Raw genomic sequence first — 24,111 nt, 5'->3', positions numbered from 1 at the left:
CAACACACTCATCTCATGCTATTCCTTCCAGTTCTGTGTTATCTGTGAACATGCTACAGGTTCATTTTGTCTTGCAGTTCAACTCATTAATGAAGAGGTTAAACAGTACTGGACCCAGCACCCAGTGTACTAAAAGACAGCACTGAACACATGCAACACTAAGTACTTGTGAGAGACTTAAGAAAAATTCCTTAAGGTGTACTACTCACTAGCTTGGCTGAATGAGTTAGCTGAAATCCAAGTATCATTTACACTGGGTTCCTGTTTACTAGAAAATTGACAGTACAGGACTGCTGAGGCTGACACCAACACTCAGCCTTCTATACTGCACATTGCAAGGCAACTGCTTAATAGGCTGGCATTTTCTTTTCAAAATAGTTCAAAAGACTGGATTTTGCTGTAGACTGCAGCAGGAAGTACTCCAATATACAAAAAACAAAGGATGGCTATGCACAGCTAAAAGGCTGTGCTCCCATCATATGGATCTGAGTGCACAAATGCATCCATCCTTCCAGTTGACTGCTGGAACTGATAGAACTGGAGGCCAACTTTGGCACATCTGTAAACCCCTCTACTGAGGCCAAACCACCTCCAATCAAGACAAGAAAGAAATTCTCTCAGTTTGAGTAGACTAAAATAACCTTTCCTTGAAATCATGAGAAAGGGCATCGTTCTAGGCTTATCCTGTCTTAATTCTTTATTAACAAACAGTTAACAAGCAAGAAACAATTTATGCTCTCTAAGAGACATGCTGTAGTTTGTAGATCTAATGGATGACTGGAAGAGAACCAAGCAGACTGGGTCAACAATTCTTACCAACAGCACATTGTGTTACTTATCACCCCTTCCCTCATTTGCAAGTATGATGTCTCTTGACTCAGCCCCAACTTTAGCACCACCTGGTTTTCTCAAAATGGTTTTTAATTCATTAAAAATATGTTCTTAATTATCATAATTCAATAAATAACCCATCTTGATGTACTTTATAATTTTTTTCCACATTCACACTCTTAATTTTAGGTTAGCAGTTTAGGATATTACTTTAAATTCTTTTGCACATATACATATTTCTAAATACAAATGTTATCGATAAGAAAGAAATCCTCAAAGAATGTTACATCCTTCTCAGTGGAGCACAATTAAATCTATTCAACTAGACAGACATTATTTAGTAAGTACATTCCATAAGCTACTGATTCTGAAATTATGCTGCAATACAAAGGAACCAATTTCCACATTAATTTGTATTAATGCAATGACTTAAGATCAAGAATTCTTCTTATCCTGTTCTTGCCTACTCTGAAATGATGGCCTGAATTCCAGAAACATCTCACACTTGAAAGGCAAAGCCCACAGAAAACTCCCATATTGTGAAGAACAGCTTTCACTCCTGAAGAACAGATGTTTTTTGTCATTCTTTCAGGACTGACACTATTTATCCTAACATTTTAGCTAAGGAAACCTAGAAGTTTTTCTTTGCCAAAATTAGTGTTTTCTTCAGAAGCAATCTAAAGAAATTTAGAGTTCAGCAACATGTCTTCTTACACACACACACAAATTAAAGAAAAAAAAAATCTTTACTCTGTAAAATATATTAAAAAAAAAAAAAGGAATGCAGAGGAGTTTGGTAAATAGCCAGGGCCTTTGTTTACTACACTGCTCATAAGCACCCTTAGTCTCTTTGAAACTTTCTAAAAGATAGCCAAGCTTATCAAAAGTAAACACATAACCAAAAAAATCAATATTCCCCCACCACTGCAGATCATGTTTGATCTCCACATCTCAGAGGTGAATCTGTACTAAGTCCCACTACAAAATCCTTGTCCCACAACCCATTTCATTTGCATATCCCGTATAATACAAGAACAGTTCCCTGTATAAATTATCCCTGTTCGTGATTCATCAAGCTTCTTATCACAGACATGGTTTTCTGCACCACTGGACAGAATGGCTCCTACAGGGAGTGAAGTCAGCCAAAAGAGAAGCAACTCAGCCAGAAACAAAAAGATTAATTAAACCCACCAATTTGTGAAAGAAAAGAGGGCAGCAATACTTATATGCTGCAATTTACAAAAGTTGTATTTCTCCATCTATTCTGGAGGAAAGGCACCTACAGAGCCTTCCCTAGCTCTATGATGACAGTGACTGTTTGATATGGTATCTGGATAAATTTCTCCAATTCTATTTAAGAAGCTGTAAAACCATTAACACGTCAAAAATGCATGACTTAGTTTTCCCATGGCAAGCTATGTTACATAAACATTCACCTGCTTACTCTCCAAATTGCACTATATTTTTAAAGCTATTATGAATTCATATTTTATCCTACTTCTGTTTTGATGGCTTGTAACAGATGGTAGAATTATTTAGTTTGTTTTCAGTTTATCATGTACCTACCTTATATGTGTTTAACCCAGAAAGGAAGCAAGTGAAGAAGACAAGGAAGGCCACCCCATTGAGTTGCTCTACCTACTTCCTTGGAGTCACACAAGAGACTGCTTTGCTCCTCAGAGTTCTGCACTGGCAGCTCCTGCCATGGACCATCAGAAAGACCAGAGTTTTCCCTAGTTAAACAATTATCTTGTTTTAGATTATCTGCATCTGGTCTAGTCAAACATAAATTTAGCTAATTGGAAGGTTTCTGCTATCACTGTTTGTTCAGCTTGAAGAAAGTTGGGTAGCTTCACTCTTTGGGTAGCTTCACTCTTCACTCTAGTCTTTACTCAGCTCCAAGTAGAGTCTCGTGGTGGAGATTCCCCACTTCTGTGATGTATTCATTTCATTTCTCCTTTTGAGATGGAGAAGTAAAGACACAAATAAATGACCTATATAAATACAGAAGCTGTCAGTGCTAGCACACAGAAGTTTCTTAAATCCTTATGGTTTGGGGGAGAAATAGTCATTCAGTTATTCTGAAATAATTTTGTTTTCTAAAAGCAAGGAACTAGTAGTCACCTGTAGTCTCTCAACAGTTAATGGTGAAAGACAAAGATACAAAGGATTAGCATTCAACTTATTACAGATGCTTTTTCTCAGTATACAAGCCCACTAAAAGTACTTTCTAACAGCACTAAGTAGAAGAAAGTTTAGATGACAAGAAAATGTATATGAGAAGAATCTCACTCCAGACCACCTGCAGAGTTATGAGTTTTCAGACACTGACTTTTCCTTGCATTACCTGTCATGTTATATTAGAAGCAGAAACAGAGATCTATCTATACACGTGGTTTCAGAAGTGGTAAGTGCTTTACTTGCTGTAACTTCAGAAAGATGAAAGCTCCTAAGGGCAGTTAAGGTCCCCCCTAAAATATGCTTGGTTCATATAATAAAACCTACAACAGTAATAATAAAAGTAAAAATGGTTTGCATTATTAAAGCATTTATCTTTAAAAAAAACATAACATTTGAGGCCAACACTTATATTTGTACTATGTTCCAAGTTCTGCCAGTCAGAAGGTCTGGTAGGACGACTGGAATTACAGCAATAGGACTTACCATAATGCAGACCTTAAGAAAGGGCCATTAGAGCAGCTGTTCTGAGTACAAGTACCACTAATGACTTCAGGCTGGCAAGCAGCCTGACACAGACATGATCACTTCCCACGCCAACGGTATTAGTTGCTGTCAAGACCACTGCTAATGATGGAGTCTGTCACTTTTGACACTGCTGACTGTGACATCCAGTCAACAGTAAAATGGTTTACAAACCTCTGGCTGAATGTGAATCTGGTTGAGTAAAATGATTGTGCATTATGTGAATTCGAAGCACAATACTTATTTAACAGGGCTGTAAGAGATACTAATGGAAGTTCCCAAGAAACAAAGCATTCTGTGTACATGATACTGGAACACAACAATAATGAGGATGTTCAAATATCTACACAGAACTCTAACATTTTAAATATCGTTATCCTGATGATATAAGAGCTCAAACTGAACCAAAATAAAAATCGAGGAAATTTTTTTGACAATTTCATGAAGGATTCCTCCTTTAAGAAGACAGAGACCTAGGAAAACTAACACATACAGACATGCCCTTATTTGGGTGGATTCTGCTGAATTTAGTTTTAGAGAATCACAGCATCCTTGAGCTTCAGAAGGACTGCTTGAGGTCCCTCATCCAACCCCACCCCGCTCAAGCATGGTCTACTACAGCAGGTCACCTGGGACCATGTCCAATCAAGGTCTTGATTATCTTCAGTGATGGAAACTTAATGAACTTCACATGGAATGAAGTTAATAGGAATTTAGTCAAATGTGCCATATTTTTCTGAGAGCTTCTTCATTCTTTGGTAGCTGAGACAGACAGCTGTCCTCAAAAAAAACACGCAGGATATACCATGCAGTTACCAACAAGGGAGAGAAACACTGCTCAGAGCAGCACATCCCACAGCATGCTGGAAGGCTGGCAAGTCTTCACTTCAATGGGCAGGACAGTGGGAAAGTGGTTTACCTTCCATGCTTTTCTATTTTGCCATTATTGGTTCACTGAAAATAGTTTTTACATTCAGCATCTTTTTCATGTTTTTAACTCTAAAAGGCAACCAAAAGAATCCAGCGCAAACTACAATCTTCTGACATCAGAATCAACCAAAGATTTGGTTCAATATTACCTACCTCAAAAAAAAAGCTACCGTGGTTGGTAATTTGTGTTGCCTCCCACTACGCTTAAGGCATTAAAAAAAAATCATTTGACTTATGGTAGTACAAAACAAATCCAAATTATCTTAAGATAATTTCTCAAGATGTACAGAGCTTAAAGAGGCAATCAAATTTACCTGAAATATATACTCTAATGGGAGGGACAAGTATATTATCAGAACAAGTAATCTTATTAAAATTTCAGCAGCTCTAAAGAGTTTAAATTACTCCTTTCAACATGTATCAAGATACTCAAAGACTCAGATAGACCACATACTACAAGACAATAATAGATACTTCACTATACTGGGAGGGAGGGAAGGAAGGCGGGAGGGAGGGAAGGCGAGAGGGAGGGAGGGAGGGAGGGAGGGAGGGAGGGAGGGAGGGAGGGAGGGAGGGAGGAAGGAAGGAAGGAAGGAAGGAAGGAAGGAAGGAAGGAAGGAAGGAAGGAAGGAAGGAAGGAAGGAAGGAAGGAAGGAAGGAAGGAAGGAAGGAAGGAAGGAAGGAAGGAAGGAAGGAAGGAAGGAAGGAAGGAAGGAAGGAAGGAAGGAAGGAAGGAAGGAAGGAAGGAAGGAAGGAAGGAAGGAAGGAAGGAAGGAAGGAAGGAAGGAAGGAAGGAAGGAAGGAAGGAAGGAAGGAAGGAAGGAAGGAAGGAAGGAAGGAAGGAAGGAAGGAAGGAAGGAAGGAAGGAAGGAAGGAAGGAAGGAAGGAAGGAAGGAAGGAAGGAAGGAAGGAAGGAAGGAAGGAAGGAAGGAAGGAAGGAAGGAAGGAAGGAAGGAAGGAAGGAAGGAAGGAAGGAAGGAAGGAAGGAAGGAAGGAAGGAAGGAAGGAAGGAAGGAAGGAAGGAAGGAAGGAAGTTATTCTCTATTTCAAATGGCTCTTATTTCTGTTTACAGATTTCAAGATGCTTTAAAGAAATAGAATTATGTCCATTCTATTGTTAAGGGGTTTACAATCCATAGGAATAAAATTACTCAGTGCATATGGCTTGACAATTAAGCAATGAAGAACAGAGTAATCCAAAAACCTGGGACCATCTCAGGAAATGGGAGAGTGCTCTATGCACAGATACTGCCAATGGGAGTTTTTTCCTCCCTTATACAATATTGCTGCTTGCTTTGCTGGAGGACCATAGCATATAAAAGCAATAAGAACATGAAATCAGATTGCATGTACAGCACAACAATGACAAGCTGTGTGAATTTCTGAAAAACAGGACAATTATTTTAAAACATGTATGGCATTGATAGCCAAAGTGCCGAGCTGATGTTGCATGCAATATGATCAAAGGACACATCACATAATTGGCTTAGGAGAGGCTGCTGGTTTTAGCTGCTGAAACACTTTCCACTTCTTGCAAAAAGCCATGCCAATAACTTAAAAGGAATATTGCTTTCAGATTAAATTTTAATTATTTAATTTTAAATACTTACTTTTTTCGAATATATATATGGTGTGGTACTATGAAATACGTCCATTACAATATGCCACTCTGATGTGCATTGGAAGGGAAGTACATACCTTAATCTTAAAAACTTACATTTTTAAAACATTCCTTGAAATTATAATAGGCAAAAGCAAGAAAAGCTTGAAGCATTTATTCCAAACCCTGAGAACCTCAAACAGAATATCTTAACGAAATTAAATAGGTAAAGTTTATCTAAAGGTATACTTTTTAACAATGTATGATCAGCAGTAGCTTTGGCTTAGGACTGTGCAAAGTTCTAAACCAACAGAGATTGCTTGGTTGCGTGCAGCAGAGTTTATCATCTAGTGAAAAAGCAAGCATGAAAGTAGAAAGCTTATTGTATCAGAATATTGCAAAATAAAATGAAAAAAATCTTTCTTGCTTACACCTTAGAGTACCTTCAGAACCCCACTCTCTAGGGTAGCACTAAAATCTGCTGGTTAAGATATTGGCTTGGTTTGATTCTAAGTATTTAGTTTACTTCTCTAAAAAAAGGGGGGGATAGTGTAATTTCTCACTCTGTAACCCGTTAAGAGAGGATTTTTCTCTTCTGAGCTCTGCTTCTCTTCAGCCAGCCCCATACATCCTGGACACCATTCCTGACCTCTTCCCCATCTGGGCAAAAGTCCCAGAGCAGCTGCAGAGTTAATTCTAGCAAATCCTATTGAGATAGCATCAGTGTAAGGAAAAGGGTGGCAAAGTGACTGCTTCCCCCCAACTCGAGAATACCGCTTCCCAAATCAAAAATGTGAATGGCATATTCACACATGCTTGAAATTGCGGTCTATGCTAAAATCAGCACTAAAGAAAGAAAGAAAAGAAAGGATTGCTGATCTATCACTATCCTCTATCACTTCACTAGCTCTTTGTAACAAAGGCAAATGCTGACAGGATTCTTACCTCGTTCCTTGTGGCTGGAAGATAAGAATCAATGCAGGATTACCAAAGAAGGAAAATTCTGAGACATGTCAGAACTAAGCCTCCCAAGCTCAAACCAAAAAATTCCATAATGAAGGGAAAGCAGCAATCTCTCACTTCAAATCACAATTTGTGATGCAATGTAATCATTCACCCTCCAGAGGTAGTCATGCAGTATTTTGATTCTTGCCTTTTAGCCCTTCTGAACAACTTAACTATCATCCTTTGCTAAAATGGATGCAGGAATGATGCAGGTTTAATTGTCCAGACATGTTTTATGGTGTGTTTGGTTGTTGAAGTGAATACTGCAATTCAGTAAAGCAAGCTGAACTAAAAGCTTGCTAAAGGTTTTTTGGCTATACAATGATTTCAGGAGATTTCTAAATAACAACACTGAAATGCAGAAGGACATATTGCAAAGACACATTGGAAGAAAACTATTGACATTTGCAAGCTTTATATAGCAAACATCTCCTTCATCTTATTTCTTCTCCAGATCTGCTCTCTTGCTACAGCATTAGTCCTATGCTTGTACATGTATGTGGAACACACCAATTGTAAATACTTTGAAAGCACTAAATTTGATTTGATTTAGTAACTAACAAAATTTATCAAATGATCACTTCATTACAGAACATTTTCCCTTCCTGTATAAAGGTTGGGGCTTACCTATAATTTAAAGCACAGATTCAGATCTTTCTTCCAAAACATTATTTCTATATTACCAGGCATATTTAGTTTCAGTGATTTATTTTACTGATACATTTTCAATTCTGCTTTATTTTATGATTCAAAGTGATAGCCTATTACTGTTCATATTTCCTGTCTGATTTTTCTGGAGTTTTGATTAATAGATGTATTTATAGTCATTATTTACACTATCACTTGAGAATTACATTTAGCATCTTCCATACAACAATACACACTAACCTATGGCTGATCCACTTTGTAGCTGTAAAACATTGACTTTCTAGTGCCACCATAAGAAAAGACAGAATTTTAGGAAATTAATTTCTCACCCAGCTACAGTTTATTCAGGTTGCTCATAAAAGCTATACGAAGTCACCAAACCAATGGAGTAAAAATAGACATATGATTCAAATGATTACTTGTCCTTCAAATGCTTTATACTCATGATAGAAGATAAATCACTTATATTTGTGACTGAATCCAACTAACACAGGCATGATTAAATTAGAGTTATTAATTAGTTTGTTTAAATTCTAGTAATATGGAGGCACTAATCAGATTTTTGTTTTAAATGCTAATAATATGGAGGCAGGAGTCCAAATGAAAACTGTATTTTAAAGTTACATGTGCATTTAAAACCGAGATGCAAAATTTTGAAGTGTGCTAATTTACCCAGAACTTTGTTAATCAATGAGTCATTTCTGTGATACTGGTCATAAGCTGATAAAATATTGCCTAATGCTTTTCTTGCAATAAAAAATGCTAATTTTCTACAGATTTTTTTTTCTTAAACACTGACTGATTTCTTTACCACAGGGTGGTGATAAAGTGATTTAATACTTTTGAACTGTTCTCTTCTTCAGATATTTTAAACCTAAAAAATTATAATCTTGCACTCCAAGAAGGTAACTGTGGTTTATAAAGATGTTTTTGTAAATTTCTTAGCTCTTTTGTCCACAGAAGACTGAAATATTTTGTTGGTTGACTGCAACAGTATTTTGACGAAGCACTGTACATCTCCAGCATAGATGTGTAACAGGCTGTCATTTTGTCAGAACCAAAGAAATTTTCCATCTGATTAATACTGTAGGTTTTGATGTAAAAGAACTTGTTAAATAGACTCTCAGAACAGTCAATTTGCTCATTTAATTGGCTCAGTATTCTTTCCTACGTCTCTTAATTGGGTGAGTAACTAGAATATAGATAATGCAGTATAAGGATAAAATTACATGCTGTGTAAATTCTGCTACAAAAAAAAAAGTGATGTTAAAACAGTTCAGAATGAAGCACATTTCAATTATATAATAAAAAAATACATTGCAGTGACATTGCAAGTCTCCCTGTTACTGCTCCTAGCATGAAAAAACAGTGGAATGGTTAAATTTGAAAATAACTTATCAAATTACATGGATTTAAATGCAGAGCCAGGACACCCAGAATAGCATTAACTCTGACCACTGAAAACACCAGATGACAATCACCTAACTAGTTCATTTTTTGTATTTGTAGCCTATGAAAAAAAAAAAAAACACAACTGTATTTTTTATCTCTAAATAGCATTTCTCCTGACTTCTATCATAACATGTCAAACTCACTGAATTATCTCTCTGAAACTACAAGGTTCAAGTAAAAAAAAAATTAAAAATATCAAATTACATTGAGACATGGCAGAAAGGTGGTGATAAAGACAACCTAAGAAAATCCTCTAGACACTAAGCAGCAGAGCAATTACTGAAGCATCCTCTTCTTTTCTACTGCCCAGACAGATCTCCTGGTTTTCTCAGATAATACAAAGAAAATATTGTAGTCCTAGGAAACATTATCAGATGCAGACAGTATCAAACACACAGAACACCTTCTAATCTCCTTTACTGCCCTGGAAATTCACAAGGAGAGGTCATCATTCCTCTGCTAAGAAGGAGTAAAGTCATGCTGGAGAGATTTTTTCTGTACTACAAAACCCCCCATAAAGCCGAGCTGCCTCTGTTCATTGTCTGAAGGGAACATCTCCTACAAAAAAGAGTCATAAAGGAATCTACTCAAACAGGCTTCCTGACCAATATACATGTAGTGAGACTACAAAGCCTTCCTCCAAGCTCAAGCTTTGTTACCATATGACTTTTTCCAAAATAACCTTTTCAAGGAGGGCTGGTACACTGTGCATATGTACTCCTGGTCATGTTAAATCCTGTCAGATATATCTGCCCAAACATCAAGGATGCCAGGTACAAAAATGTAAAACCAAAATGTGGTCTATCATAGCCAAACTCAGTCATTTTTTCTACCTGACTTCTGAAACACTTTGGCTTGAGGGTATTTCTGTCTTCTTTGATCGAAAAAAACCAACCCTCAGTATCAGATGATATTCACAAACAGATTTGCTGAACTGAAAATCCAAATTTCTTTCAAAATAAGCCTTAAGGAAACATTTAAGCTGTGTTACACAGCATACCATTTTTTTCCTCCTTATCTATTGCATATAATACATACCTATGAACTAAGCAATCCATTTCTCCCAAAAGTAATAAAAAACCACGCCACCCCTCCGCTATATTGCTATCACTATTTCTATTTTTAAATCATAGCAAAATGCAATGATGATAAGTGCCTTGTAAGCGCATAGAAAGAAAACTACAGAAGAACAACACAGCGTATCCCAACACAGCTTCATTTCAGATAACTCCACAGAAACTGTCTGCTTTTCTGTTCAGGTTCTTACGTTATGCAGATCCCTGTGGTATCTGAAGGCTATCTCTCATCTATCAAACCTAAAACGTTCACAGTTACAGATGTGATCAGCAGCAAGTCCACTTCTGGACTCAAGATACACTTCATTTTAAAGTGCTTTCCAGTTCAGAATTCAAATGTGTTCCATCTGAACGTAGGCATGAAATGAAAACATGGCTGCTACTGAAATCAAAATATTTAGAAGTCATCTATGAATCACAGCTCAAATACCACAAAACTTCATTAAAAAAAAAAATACTAAACAACACTTCCCAAACTTCTGGTGTTAACTATTTTTTGGTAAAATTTTGTATTTTGTTTTCCTTTTGTGTGAACAAGTGTTGTCACACTGTTTCAAGCCTGTCACTTCATTGCAGCTTATCTTTTAATTTCATGAAAAATATTCATTATAGCATGAATATTCCATGTGAAATATTTTCTCTCATTCATGCCTCCCTAGCTACTCTTTCTAATTTTCTTTTTTTTCTGTGCACTTATTCAATGTTCCCCTGATCTTAAAGGTCTGCTTCATGAAGATGGACAACTTGTGCACATTTTAGAAGCAAGCTATCATCACCATCACCTGCAGAAAAGTTTTAAAGTATTAAAAAGCAAAATAATTTAAACTGCAGTAACAATACATAGGAACATATCACCATTGTTTTAAGACAGAACCGTCTGACCAACTGAAAGCAGTTTTCTCCCCTGAAGCGGTTTTGAAATCATGTCTAGAAGGGTCACTAATTCCACAGGTATCCAAGCTGAAAAAACAAGAGAAAAGTAAATTGCTTATAAGCCAGCAACTCTTCTTTTAGACCAGAGCACAGTGTTACTATTGTTCCTATTTGATTCTCTCTCAACATGACAAATTTTTAATCAGACAACTAGGTCCTGGAGAAGCATGTGCCATGGCATATTTTTGTTGCAAAGAATCAAGACAACCTATCTTTCCACAGACTCATATGATGAAAAAAATTACACTGAGAAATAAACTATATTCAGAATATAAGAGGTACAGAAACACTTCTGTGGTAAGCAATGCTCACAGACTTCACAAGAGTCTGCTTAAAGAGGGAGCTTTCCAATGCATGAAGGATGTAAATGAGAAGCCTGGCTTTCATTTCTAAGGGCATCCTGAATAAACTACTCTATATGGCCTGCTTCTTTCTGCAGAAATTTCAAACTTCATAGCTTTACAAAGCTAGTAATACAGAAACTATCCATGATTTGTCAGCTGCCCTACATCACACTGTAGATGTCATACACCAGACCAAGGATGCAAACCAGTAAATCCCTGTAGGGAAATAGAGAAGGGCCTCCTCAGAATTGTGATCCTTCCTCCTCAAGAGCAGATAAGTTTTCCAGAAAGCTTGTAAGCAGCTTTCCACTCTCCTGTCTAGGCCCATCACAATTACAGAGGCTCTGCAAAAACATAGTAGGTTTGCAATAGGGTCTTTCTTCAGGCTTTCTTGTACGCTGTAAATCAACAACATAGAATCATCAAGTTGTTTAGGCTGGAAAAGACTCTTAAGATCACTGAGAGTGATACACTCTCCCCTGAGCCTCCTCCTCTCCAGGCTAAACAACCCCAGCTCCCTCAGCCTCTCCTCACAGGACTTGCATTCCAGACCCTTCACCAGCCCTGCTGCCCTTCTCTGGAGTCACTCCAGCACCTCGATGTCTCAAGGCAAGGCCTCACCAGTGTTAAGTCCTGGGAAACAATCACTGCCTGCTCCTGCTGGCCACACTGTTGCTGATACAGGCCAGGCTGCCTTTGGCCTTCTTGGCTATCTGGGCACCCCCTGACTCATGTTCAGCTGCTGGTGACCCAGTAGGTCTTTTCCCTACTGGGCAGCTTTCCAAACACTTTGCCCCCACCCTATAGCACAGCCTGCAGCTGTTGTGACCCAAGGGCAGGACCCAGCACTTGGCCTTGTTGAATCTCATACTGTTGGTCTCAGGCCCATTGATCCAGCCTGTCCAGATCCCTCTGCAGAGCCTTTCTGCCCTCCATAAGATCAATACTCCCACCCAACTTGGTATTGGCACTGAAGGTGCACTCAATTCCTTCATCCATTGATAAGGATATTAAACAGGACTGACCCCAATGCTGAGCCTTGGGAAGCCCATGGTGACCAGCTGTCATGGGTTGACATTAGACAAAATGCCAATGCACCCATGAGGGTATATTTTACCTAATGAACTGCTGTGAGATGTGGTCAAGAACAGAGCAGAGCAGGCCTAATACTTGAAGCAGACAGACAATTTATTACACTACATAACAATGGACAATAGAAAAGGAAAGAAAAACCCAACCACCCAAAAGCAGAAGAGAAAACCTCCCAAAACACTGCTTCTCCTCCCCCCAATTCCATTCCATACATGCTCACTCAGTTGACTCCAGCACATTACCTTCATCTACTTGCTTAATCCCTCAACAACCCTGGGTTCCTAATCCAAATCATCATCCTTTAAAATTCAGACAATCCACATTCCATCCAGGACGAGAGGAGTCTCTCTCGCACCACAGACCACCCCCCCACAGGAAACACAGGTCCACCATCCCGTGTTCCCACGTCACCCAATGGCACCGCCTCGAAGAGTCTGCCAGGGTGACACCCTCCTTTCCATGTCCAGCACTCTCACTGCTGTCCATGGACCTGCACTGCAACAGGGCTCTTTTTAAGGATGTTTTGGCCAAGTACCAAAAACCAGCCATCTTCTCATTTTGGGACTCAGGTCCCCCCCATTTACCCCTGGGGCCGGGGGCTCCAAGAAGCAGGCCAGAACGTCTCTGGGTTTGAGCCAAAAACATCCACCCAAACACAGTCTTATTTATAGTCAGGAGGGTCCAGGGTCCGTCTATGGCTATCATTATGCAAGAAAAGTCCAGCCTCATAAGCCACTCCTCTTCATTCCGGCAATCGAAGGGGCTTCTTTCCATCTCACATTACCCTCTCGGTCCCAGGCTGTCCTCTCTCTTCTAAAACCACCAACTATGAGAATACAGCGTCCAGGGATAACTCTCTTCTGCCTTAGAAAGAGTTAAAAGCTTTATCTCCCACCACCAAGGTCAGGCACAGGCGATCGCAGACACTGCAGCTCTCACAAGCAGCTCCAACTCGGCACCTTCTCTCTGTGGGGGGAGGAGAGAGACGGGACCGGGGGGGGGAAGGGGGGGGGAACGGGATGGGACAGGGAGGGGGACGGAAGACACCTCCAAAGTTCTCCCTCCACCCCTCCATTCTAGATGGAAGCTGGACCAGCTCCACTCCAGCTCCCTCTGTTCCCCACCCCGAGGCCCACCTTGCTCAGCCAGGCCCACCTTGCTCCCCTCCCCCACCCGGCCTAGCCAGGCCTGGGCAGGGGAGAGGAGAAGACGCTCCCTCTCCGAAAGCAGAGCAGGGAAAGAGGGAGTCCTGCTGGGAAATCCGGCTTTTAGCCCCTCGTGTCCTCAGAGGCGTGTCCACCCTCTTAGTGGCCAACAAAGGTGCCAATATTCAGATCTAAAGACTAATTGGTTTGACCACTACTTCCAAAAAAAACTCACTTCCCTTCAAACCACGACACCAGCCAGCAACTGCCTGTGACTCCATTCATGACCGCTCCCCTGGGCCCAGCCACCCAGACAGTTTTTTAGCCAGTGAAGAGTACACCACCAAGCCATGGGCTGCCAGCTTCCCCACGAGTATCCTGTGTGGGACACTATTAAAAGCTTTACTATGTAGAGGTAGACACATCCACATTCCTTCCCTCATCCACTAAGAATGTCTCTTTGTCACAGAAGGACCTGCCTTTCTAAACCAAGGCTGGCTGGGCCTGATCCCTTGGTTGTCCTGCATGTACTACACAATGGCATGCAGAAAGATATATTCCACAACCTTCTCTGGCACCAAAGTCAGACTGACAGGCCTGTAGTTACTCAGATCCTCCTTCCAACCCTTCATGTAGATAGATGGCACATTTGCCATCTTCCAGACAGCTGCAATCTCCCTGCTTATCCAGGACTGCTGGCAAACAATGGGAAGTGGCCCAGTAAGCACTTTTGCCAGCTCCTTCAGTACCCTCAGGTGCGTACTATCAGGGCCCATAGACTAAGTGGTGTAGCAGGTCACTAACAATATCTCCTGGATTATGGATGTGTAACTGTGCTTCCCACACCTGTTCTTTCAGCTCAGGGGTCTGGGTATCCAGAGAACAACTGGTCTTGCTATTAAAAAATGAGGCAATAAGAACCTCAGCTTTCTCATCATCCTTTGTCACTATGTCTCGTCCTGCATCCAATAACCACTGGAGACTATCCCTGGGCATCCTTTTGTTGTTGATTTTTTTACAGAAACATTTTTATTGCCTTTTATGGCACAGCCAGATTAAGTTCTGTTTGGGCTTTGGCCTACACAAAAACATGACCTAGTCTGTGCTCCAGAGAAATGTTACAATGGGCAAGAAGAGAAACCCAAACCACTCCCTCTACCCTAGCCTGATTGAAAAAGAAAAAAATACCAGACAATATTAACAAAGAAAAAAATCTAAAAAGGTCTAGGAGCAGCTGAGGACATTTTCACAGTTATTTTGGCAGAATAGGATCTTTTCCATCCACATCTGTTTTGCTCTGGTGGAGCAATAGTCCTTGCAGCGCTCTGTTCTCCTCCACCCCAGAGCTGTCTTAACAGCTCCAGCTCCTGAAGAACACAAGAGCCCCACCTTTATTGCTTAAGTGCCCTCCCTTCATGTGCCTGGATGACCTAGGGCATCCACTCATTTCTCACCTGCCGATGCAATGTGCGAGGCTGGGGTTTGGATTGCCTTAGTTGAAGAGGCCTTTGGGACAGACCTTGAGCACTACAGCCATGAGGAAAAAGAGCATAAACTGAAGCATGGGGGATTGAAGCATGAGTGATGGTTGCCAGACTACGGAAAAAAGAGCAGCTGATATTCCAGTGAGAATGATGCAGGACCCTGATTCCCACCAACCTTAGCTGTGCAGTATTAGTCGTCCTTTTTGAGACTTTATTCTTCCTTTTGTTGTTGTTTGTACTAGTAACTTAATGTTCTTCCTTTCATTGTGCTACATAAATTATCCTTTGTACTGAATAAATGTATTCAGTAAATAATAAATGGAAAAAATGCAAAGTCTAAAAAAATAGGAAAGCAACAAGGTGTAGAAAAGGGGATACCCTGAAACCTAGAATGAAAAACTGGATCAAAATGTCATGCAGGACAAAGTGAGGAGTGAGTGTTTTTTCACAGTCTTGCATACTCCAAAGATCTACCTTTGATCAGGAAAAAAAAAAAAACCTTTGTAGAAGAATTACAAAACAGATCTCTCTCACCACCTTATTCACTGTACAGACCACAAGACAGTGATAAATAGGACAGGACAGGAAGTGATCTGGGCATAGACTCCATGGATAAACTTAATAATTTAAGAGCAAGAGAAAACCACCATTGTTCACTATACCATATTTTGGTGCATTTAGATGAGATGCATTCAGAAATCTGCCTATATGGCAGATGTCCCATGAAAGGGCCTGGAACAAAAAGCTTGTTTTAGAAATGGGCTAACAAGCTACTGAATTGTGAGTCAGTAACTGGCTGTTCAAGGAGAATGTCTTAGACTGCCTGGTACCATATTTTATCAGAACTCTAGGGTACTCTCAACTGCTCTAAATTTATTCTGGCTTTGGGTTTTGCATTTCAGTATACTCAGGTTCATTTTGTTACAACCCACTAGAAATAAAAGCCTCTAGAATATGGGCCATCTTCTAAGAGGATTTGTTTTATAAATGGGCAACTGATTTTTCGAAAAACTGAAGAGATGTCAAAAAGACATCTCTCCTTCAATTAGAGAGACATCTCTAATCACTTCAATTTTATCTAAGTCATTAAAACAAAAATCACAGGGAGCTAAGAGGCATTAACTAGACTTTATCACTTTTTTTAATTTTCTATGTATGATATGAATTGTATTTTATACAAATATTATTTTTTTGTCCTGGGGAATGGGATCAAAGCAACACTGGATTTTTACCCAGCAGCTTCAGTTTTTCAGTGCACTGAAGCAGCATCACTGATTATAAATTCAGCAAGTCATGTGTTTTATTACTTCCATGTTTCTGATCTCAGTGATGACAGCTGGACATTATTTGGGCAAACTACAGCAGAAGTTTTCCCCTTCTCATCTCCCTGTGAAGGAGCAATGGCTTCACTTTTCTGTCTACAAAATCCCATGCATATCCATGGATGTGTTCCTCAAACAATGCGTGAAGTGTGACCACTGAGTGCTTCAGGTGGCCAGTGCAGGTGTGAGAAGGCACGTCAGAAGATTCACCGCACATGCACGGTGCTCTCTTCTGCAGAGTCTCCACTGACACAGTAAGCACAAAACATCCCTACACTACACGTGGACATCTGGCTGATTGCTAACACACAGTAATTATTTGTCTGGGATTCCTGAGTGTCTCACAGTCCAGCCAGCCCAGTCAAGAAGGGCAGCAGCCCCACAAACATCCCACAGAAAACTGCCAATTCCTTCCTTCCCCATCTCAAACCCAACCTGGATGAAGCTTTTTAATATTACACCTAAGAAATCAATTGGAAAAAAGGATAAAAGGCATGGTTTCTGTTTATTAGGAAAACTACAACTGGGGGGGGGGGGGGGGGGGGGAGCAGATTTTTTTTTTTTAAATCCTTTTGCATGAAAAAGAATTCTGTGAATGGAGAATACCGTTGCCATAGGAAGCTCATGGTAATGCAGAATTTTAACCCAGTGTTTACATTTAAAATTCTTCATGTCTGGAAGAGTCTAAGCTTTAGTCTAACCCCTAGTACATCACGCCTGACACCCTGAATCATAGTATAATGACAATAAGCAATTTATCAAAAAAATATTTAATCCACAGATGCTCAGAGCCTTCACCTACAGGTGAATCTGTTGTTTGGGATACTCACTGACTCAGTTGTGGTTTCTAGGTGATAAGTTCATGCAAATCACCCTTACTCTCATTAAATAGAAGTATTACAAAACAGTATTTTCAGAAGCACAAGTCTCCATATTTATACAAGAAATCTTGTACAGCTAGGAAGCTAAAAAAGACATGCTTTTCTTCAAAACTTGAAAATCTTTGCTCTATAAATTTGCTAGAAAAATTGTATAAAAGGTGCATTTATTCTGATTATACCTTTCCCCTTCCTCCCAGCTTAGAATTAAAAATTAGACATTTCTAATCATAACATGGAATTTAACATTGTTTTTGCAGATTTTTCACAGATTGGTAGATCTACATTTTCTAAGCAAAAACCCTATGGTACACTATGGTTCAAGTAGTTAAGAACTACACACATTTCCATTCACACTGTATATGTCTTCATTCTTCCTACTCCCTATCCCTTGCATTTTCTTTCCATTTTCTCATGTGTGGCCCTGGGCATTCAAAATTATTCTTTACAATGCAGGAAATAAACTTCTTCCTGCACCTAAATCAGCTTTTCTTTTTTTGGTTATTAGTTTTTTTTTTCTCTGCAGCAAAGAACTATTGAGACTGCAATGCATTCCACAACAAGGCCAGTCTTCAACATTAGCTTAGACTACATGAACAGAATAGACTTTTTGTACTTGAAGTTTATCAAAGTTCTCTGGGATCAAGACAGTATTATTATCTTCCCCTCCATCACCTGACAGGACTGTGGCTTACATTTATGTCACTCACACTATGGAAAAAGCCTGGCCATCACTTTACAGCTCCGTACATTTGCAGAAAAGCAGATACAGGTTTCCCCAAACCCACACACTACTGAGAGACTAAGCTCTACGCTTGTCAGATTATATTAAATAGTAAATATAAACAGAAAGAACTTCAAAAGGATTTGGCCTGTCTGCCACTAGTTCATACAAATGTAAAGTGGAAAAGGTGCTTATAGGGTGCATACAAGGTCAGGCTCTAATTTCTGAATCTCAAGGAGGGCAATACCTGCCTCTCCCATTGGCTCAACTGTCAGAGAGGGCTGGATGCTAGAAGCAGGCTAGGGAACACTGCCATGGCACACACAGTGCTGCTCTCAGCCAGCACTCAGATGCTGCCTCGCTCCCATGTCAGAAATTCCTCCTCATCTCCAGTTCTACTAGAGACAGTTCTGCAGTAACTTCTAGAATCAATCAGATGAAGACTTTCCAAATGAAAAACAAGCTGCTAGTTAGTCTACCTCAATAGGCTCCACCACCCTTCTTCATAAAACCTCACAAGGATGTATTAGCTGTCTTAAACTCTATTTACTCTGTTGTAACACACAAAGAAAGGGTCAGCTTTCCAGGAGTAAAGGATTTTGAACGAGATTACGTGGCAGTTCCAACAGAATAAGCTAAGAAAATAGCCCTTACTGTGGAGGGTTTCTTTACTGTTCTCCTGAAAGCCTCCAAATACACTTTTCCTGGAAATCTCCATTACAGTCATGCAAGACAGAACTACAAGGGGAAGCATGCATAAAGATATACTGTCTTCACACAGAAACAGCTCCTTTGGGAATGATTTTTGAAAGTAGTCATGCTTAAAGGGAGGTTTTTGAGTGGGTTGATAAAGCCTTATCAGGCACGTGAGATATTTCAGGAAAGAGTCTATCTGAATTTTTAAGTTCTTAAACACTGTCCAGATTTTTGTCCTTGTATCTAGGCTACAAGCAGTGACAGAACACACAGCTACCTAGCAAAAGATAAGTTACTTGGCTTAGGAAACAAAGTTGGCTAGTCTGTCTCGGGATGGTTTGTTCATATAGAGAGAGACTTGACTCCTGTGACTTTACTCATCCACGTGTCAGTTCCCCTGTGGTTCTTACATAGCCAGGAGAAAAAGACACATACAGGAATATAACATCTGTTGTCCATATTTACTTTAGACTGAGCCATATAGAGTCTAGATACAGAGTTTCCTATTCCTTTCAATAAACCAGCTTTTTTTTTTTTTTTCATAACCAACCACCCTAGAAGAAGCCAATGATGTTGCAGATGTTTATACATAGTCTGACGCATCCTATTTTAGCTGCCTGGATGGCAACTGAGTACTAGTTAGTTAGCCAGTACTACCAGCTCTTTCATGTTTTCCCATTTTCATGCAGAAGCAAGTAAAAAACCACAGCAGTAGGTAGAAGCAATTTGTGAAAATCTGCACTGAGAGAAGATATTGGTTAAAATGTGTACTGGCAGCAAAGATAAAACATAGAAAAAATGTTTCTGCAGGTAGGTTTCTCAGCCTTGCAGAAGCCATGGCACTCCTGTCAGAGAGGCATTTGTATGTTTTTTGGGCTTTTTTAATATTCCAAGACAAAGAATCAAATACAGGACTATAATTTTTCTGGTCAAATAAATCTAGCTCTGTAGTTGGTTGTTAGCACTGGACTCTAAGAAACAACACATAAGCACAAAAAATACCTTACTGGATTGTGCAAATGGTCCATTCAGTCCTGTATTTTGACTCTAATACTAATAAAATATGGTAGATAAGGCTATATAGGGAGAGGATGTGAGATGCTCAGCTTTACATAGCCTTTTCCCTTCATTCTCCAGAAGCATCCACTGCTGTTTTTTGGGGGATGCAAAAATAAGATGGCCTCCCAAAAACTGAGAGAATATTAGCTATATCTGAAATGTCACAGAAAGCTGTAGCATGTTACATGGGGAAGTTGCCAAGTTAAAAATAGAAACTGCCAATCTGACTACAGCTGTGAGATGCATTTCACTGACAGACTGGCTTTTATCTCTTTTATTTAAAAGGATGAATCTCCTAAAAATCCCCAACATTTTTAAATGCTACCTACTTTGGAACACCAAAACCTGCAATGCTGACTGCAGAGAAAAACTAAAAGCAACCCAGTGTATTGCAATACATGTACTCATCAGCAGTAGGTCAGCAGAAAGTCCTGTGATGGATCTGCTGCTGCTCCTGCTTTTCTACTTTCTGACTGTTGCAATAAAAGAGATCGTTAGGAATCTAAAAGGTATCTTTAATGGCTGGATGCTCAATTACTGAAGTGGGACTAGCCTACCTGGGTTTGAGGCTGTTTTCAGGGCATCGCATTCCCCTACATAATGTTTAGAGCTGTACACGATCAGCTATCTATCACCCATCTCTAATATCAGCTGCTCTCCAGTAATAGACAAGGACTTCAAGCCAGCCTCCAAATAGCATCCAGACAAATGGGCTTAAAATGAACAGACAACACATTACCTGAAACTTCCAAAAGATGAAATATCAGTAAGGTGCAATGCAAGCTTACATTTGATTTCTTCCCTCTGTTCTGAAATGTGTCTTAAAATTGAAGAGGGATGGTTTCAAAAATTGTATTTGTACAGCACTTCATTTTTCAAAATGCAAGGAACCAAGCACACTCATGTAACACCCACATAATCTTATGAAGAGGTATTTTTTAGGCACCTGTAAATCACTTCACTTTGATAGAGTAAATTAATTGTGCATGTACATACGGATAAGAAAGGCTTCAAAGCCCTTGTGTGCTGCTGGACTTGAGCAACTGGTCACTTCTCCATCTCAAAACCAGCCTACAGCAGGAAAGGTATTTATTGGTGCATGAGACACTGCCAGTCCACTCTATGAGAAAACATAACACACCTGGAGAAGTTTCACCTCCAGCCTGATCTTGCAAACAATAATCTCTCAGCAGGTCATATAGAATGCTTTTTCTTCAAGTGTGTATTTTTCTTTGATGTACATAGATTACACTTGTTAGTACTAATGAGAGCACTGAGAAATTCTTGAGAACAAAGAGAAACCAGAGCCCCAAGGGTATACACTCTCACTCCTGCTGAAAACGGTGACTGCTATAGTTTGAGCTGCCTGAACTACAACATGAAGCTTCCTCAAAAGGAGATAAAGCATACACACACTTTCATTGGAACATTGCAGCAGTGATGTTTGGCTTATATATATTTTAGTCAGAGCTTCTGAGAAAACTTCAAAGAGCCTACAGCGTACAATTTAATTACCAATTTATTATAGAGAGACTGGGATCACTTTGAAATTCTGCCATCTGATAAGGAACAAACACATTCAATGGCTTCTAAAACATACACAGACAGTGCTCCAGACCTCAACTTCAAATTAAATCTGCTAGCCCAGCACTATATTCTTCCAGACCATGCTTAGAGCAGTACTGGACACAGGAGTCCATCTGCAAATAGATCAAATACAGGAAATTCCAGAGTGAATATTCCATTTCTCAATGGAGATTTTTGGTTCTGTAAGGGAGTAAGTGTTTTGAGTTTAGGACCCTAAGCCTCATCTTAACAACCAAGAACCTTCTACTTTCAGGTGAATGCCTTAAATTTAAATGCAATGGCAGCCTGGACATAAACCCAGCCTAAAATACCATGTCCCAGGCAGTCATAGATCAGTCTGCAGTGACAGCTCTGCAGCTTTCTGAGAAGCTGGGAACTGCATAGGCCAAACTAGAAGACAGGGAACAGCTGATACAATAGCTTTTACTCACAGTTTTGAATAAATCTGATTTTTAAATTAAAAATGGAGGTTTTTCAAGCTGCTGTAACTTCCACACTTTGGATAAAAAGATAAAATAAAATCTTGTCGAGACCATCTATGAGATTGGCAGTCACTGCAGTGAGGGGAAAAATATAGATGCAGCAATTTTTAGAATGAGAACTTAAAGGATGGCTTGCTGCTTCTGACACAGTCTCTTCTCAAAATTAAACACTGGCTGTCATTTTTGTCTCAAAATTGTGAAGTACAATAATTTATTCCTTACTCACCTCAAAATTTCCCTTTTGTCTCTGGATCAAGACCCCTTAATTTCCTAACACTGCTTATTTTAGAGACAAAACACATACTCCAGAGGTGTCATAAACTAGAGGGCACTCCTTGAAAGTGATTTATTGCATTTACCTGAACATAGAACCATTAGATCTCCATGTTCACAAACCACCGTGGGCTTAAAAAAAAAAGAATTCAAACATTTTTCTTTATTCTAAGCAGCCCCCTTTTAATTAGATGCATTTAGCACACATCTTCTCATTACATTCATCATACCATATTTGAGCAGCTTCTCAAATCGCTTGTGATTGCACAAACTCGTCTTCTGCAAGAGGCTGAAAGGCGGCTGCTGCTGCTGGCTCCACCTCTCAGCTCTGCAATTTTTTATGAATGACTAGCAATCACTGACAATGAATGACTGCCAACTGCCCACTCAACCCTTTCTACTCTTCCCTGCACGTACATACTAGAGAAGCAAACAAGCGTTGTGACTGCAAATGAGCCTTCAGTACACTTTCCAATATACGGCATTCATCTCTCAAAACAGGAACTAAATGTTCTTCCGGATACTTAGAGTATAGAAATTAAATATTAAAAGCTTATGCAACATCCTTTTTGTTTCTTTCTTTCTTTTTTTTTTTTTTTTTTGGGGGGGGGGGTGTTTATTTTTTTATCAACCAGATAACTTTTTAGGCATTTAATCAAACTGAAATTGTCTTTTTCTGAATGCTTCACTGCTTCAGCAACAAACAGGAAAACTGGAATTAAAGAGCCCTCACCTACTTCCAGCAAACTGAGATTTATCTGATTTATCTGCAGCCAAAACACAAAGATCTTTCAGGTTTTTTTAACACTATTTGGTAAGGTTTCAATATAAAAGATACTTTCTATCCAGAAAACAGTTACTTCTATACAATTAATTTCTTAATTTAATGGATACATTAAAAAAATCAGTACTATTCTCCTGGTTTAATACAATGGGAAGGGCCTATTAAAAAAAGTTAAATGTCACAGCTGCTATCATAGCCTGATCAATCTAAATTTGTGACTGTAAGCAGAGGGTAAAACCCCACAGAGAAGAAACATTTTAATTACAGTTTAGTTACTAGGGCAAAATATAAACCAAGAAGTTGTTCACTGCATGCTCTGAAAAGGCTCAGTAAAAGCTGAAAATTAAAATAAAATAAAACTAAATAAAATTTAAAAATAAAATAAAATTTAATAATAAAACTAAATAAAATATAAAATAAAATAAAATAAAATAAAATAAAATAAAATAAAATAAAATAAAATAAAATAAAATAAAATAAAATAAAATAAAATAAAATGCAAGGTATGCTTTATTGCCCAATGCTAAGTTGCCCTTTCTGTTCTTGCCCCTGAAGCCCAGTATTGCCACTTCCAGGAACAAGCCATGGGCTTTGCACTTAATTTTCAAGGCTTCAGGACTAACATTTGTCAGGCCTGCTTCATCTGAACTTCCCTTGGCCTGTCTTCTGCTTGGTTTGACTTAGTTTAGCTATAGCAGCAAATAACAGAGCTTTGTATCTCCCTTTATCTAGAAGAGAAAACAGGACATATTTGGGACATGCAAAGACGAATGAACACAAGCAGGTTGTAATTGCAGATTGTAATTAGCACACTCAGAAATACGAAAGCAGCACAGGTACAGCAGTGCCTCCATCAGGCATTATTCAATCAGGACAAATATAAAGGATCTAGAACAGAAACATATAAAGCTGTCACAAGATGCTGTGTTCAACGTCCTAACGTCTAGCAATTATCAAGAATAGACTTGAAGATGTAATTTAACACATTGGAAACTTTTACACCATATTTCAGTATAATAATTACCATGAATCACAGGTAAGGGCTGGGGGAGGATGGGAGGGA

General features: G+C 39.2%; 1 protein-coding gene and 1 long non-coding RNA gene across 3 annotated transcripts in view; both read right to left on the bottom strand.

Moving 5' to 3' along the window:
• RIMS1 (regulating synaptic membrane exocytosis 1) overlaps positions 1-24,111 on the bottom strand; it is a 298,872-nt gene that overhangs the window by 219,664 nt on the left and 55,097 nt on the right. The window lies entirely within an intron of this gene.
• LOC134546591 (uncharacterized) lies at positions 12,693-14,008 on the bottom strand. Of its 2 annotated transcripts, none has more exons than XR_010079208.1 (2): positions 13,751-14,008; positions 12,693-13,580 (listed from the first exon to the last, which is right to left on the bottom strand). It is a non-coding gene; the product is annotated as an uncharacterized LOC134546591 (long non-coding RNA). The 2 variants fall into 2 exon arrangements; XR_010079209.1 differs by having other exon boundaries at positions 13,770-14,008.

This window comes from Prinia subflava, chromosome 2 (assembly GCF_021018805.1).
Source record: "Prinia subflava isolate CZ2003 ecotype Zambia chromosome 2, Cam_Psub_1.2, whole genome shotgun sequence".
Lineage (NCBI taxonomy): Eukaryota > Metazoa > Chordata > Aves > Passeriformes > Cisticolidae > Prinia > Prinia subflava.
This window is presented reverse-complemented; position numbering and strand designations above follow the sequence as displayed.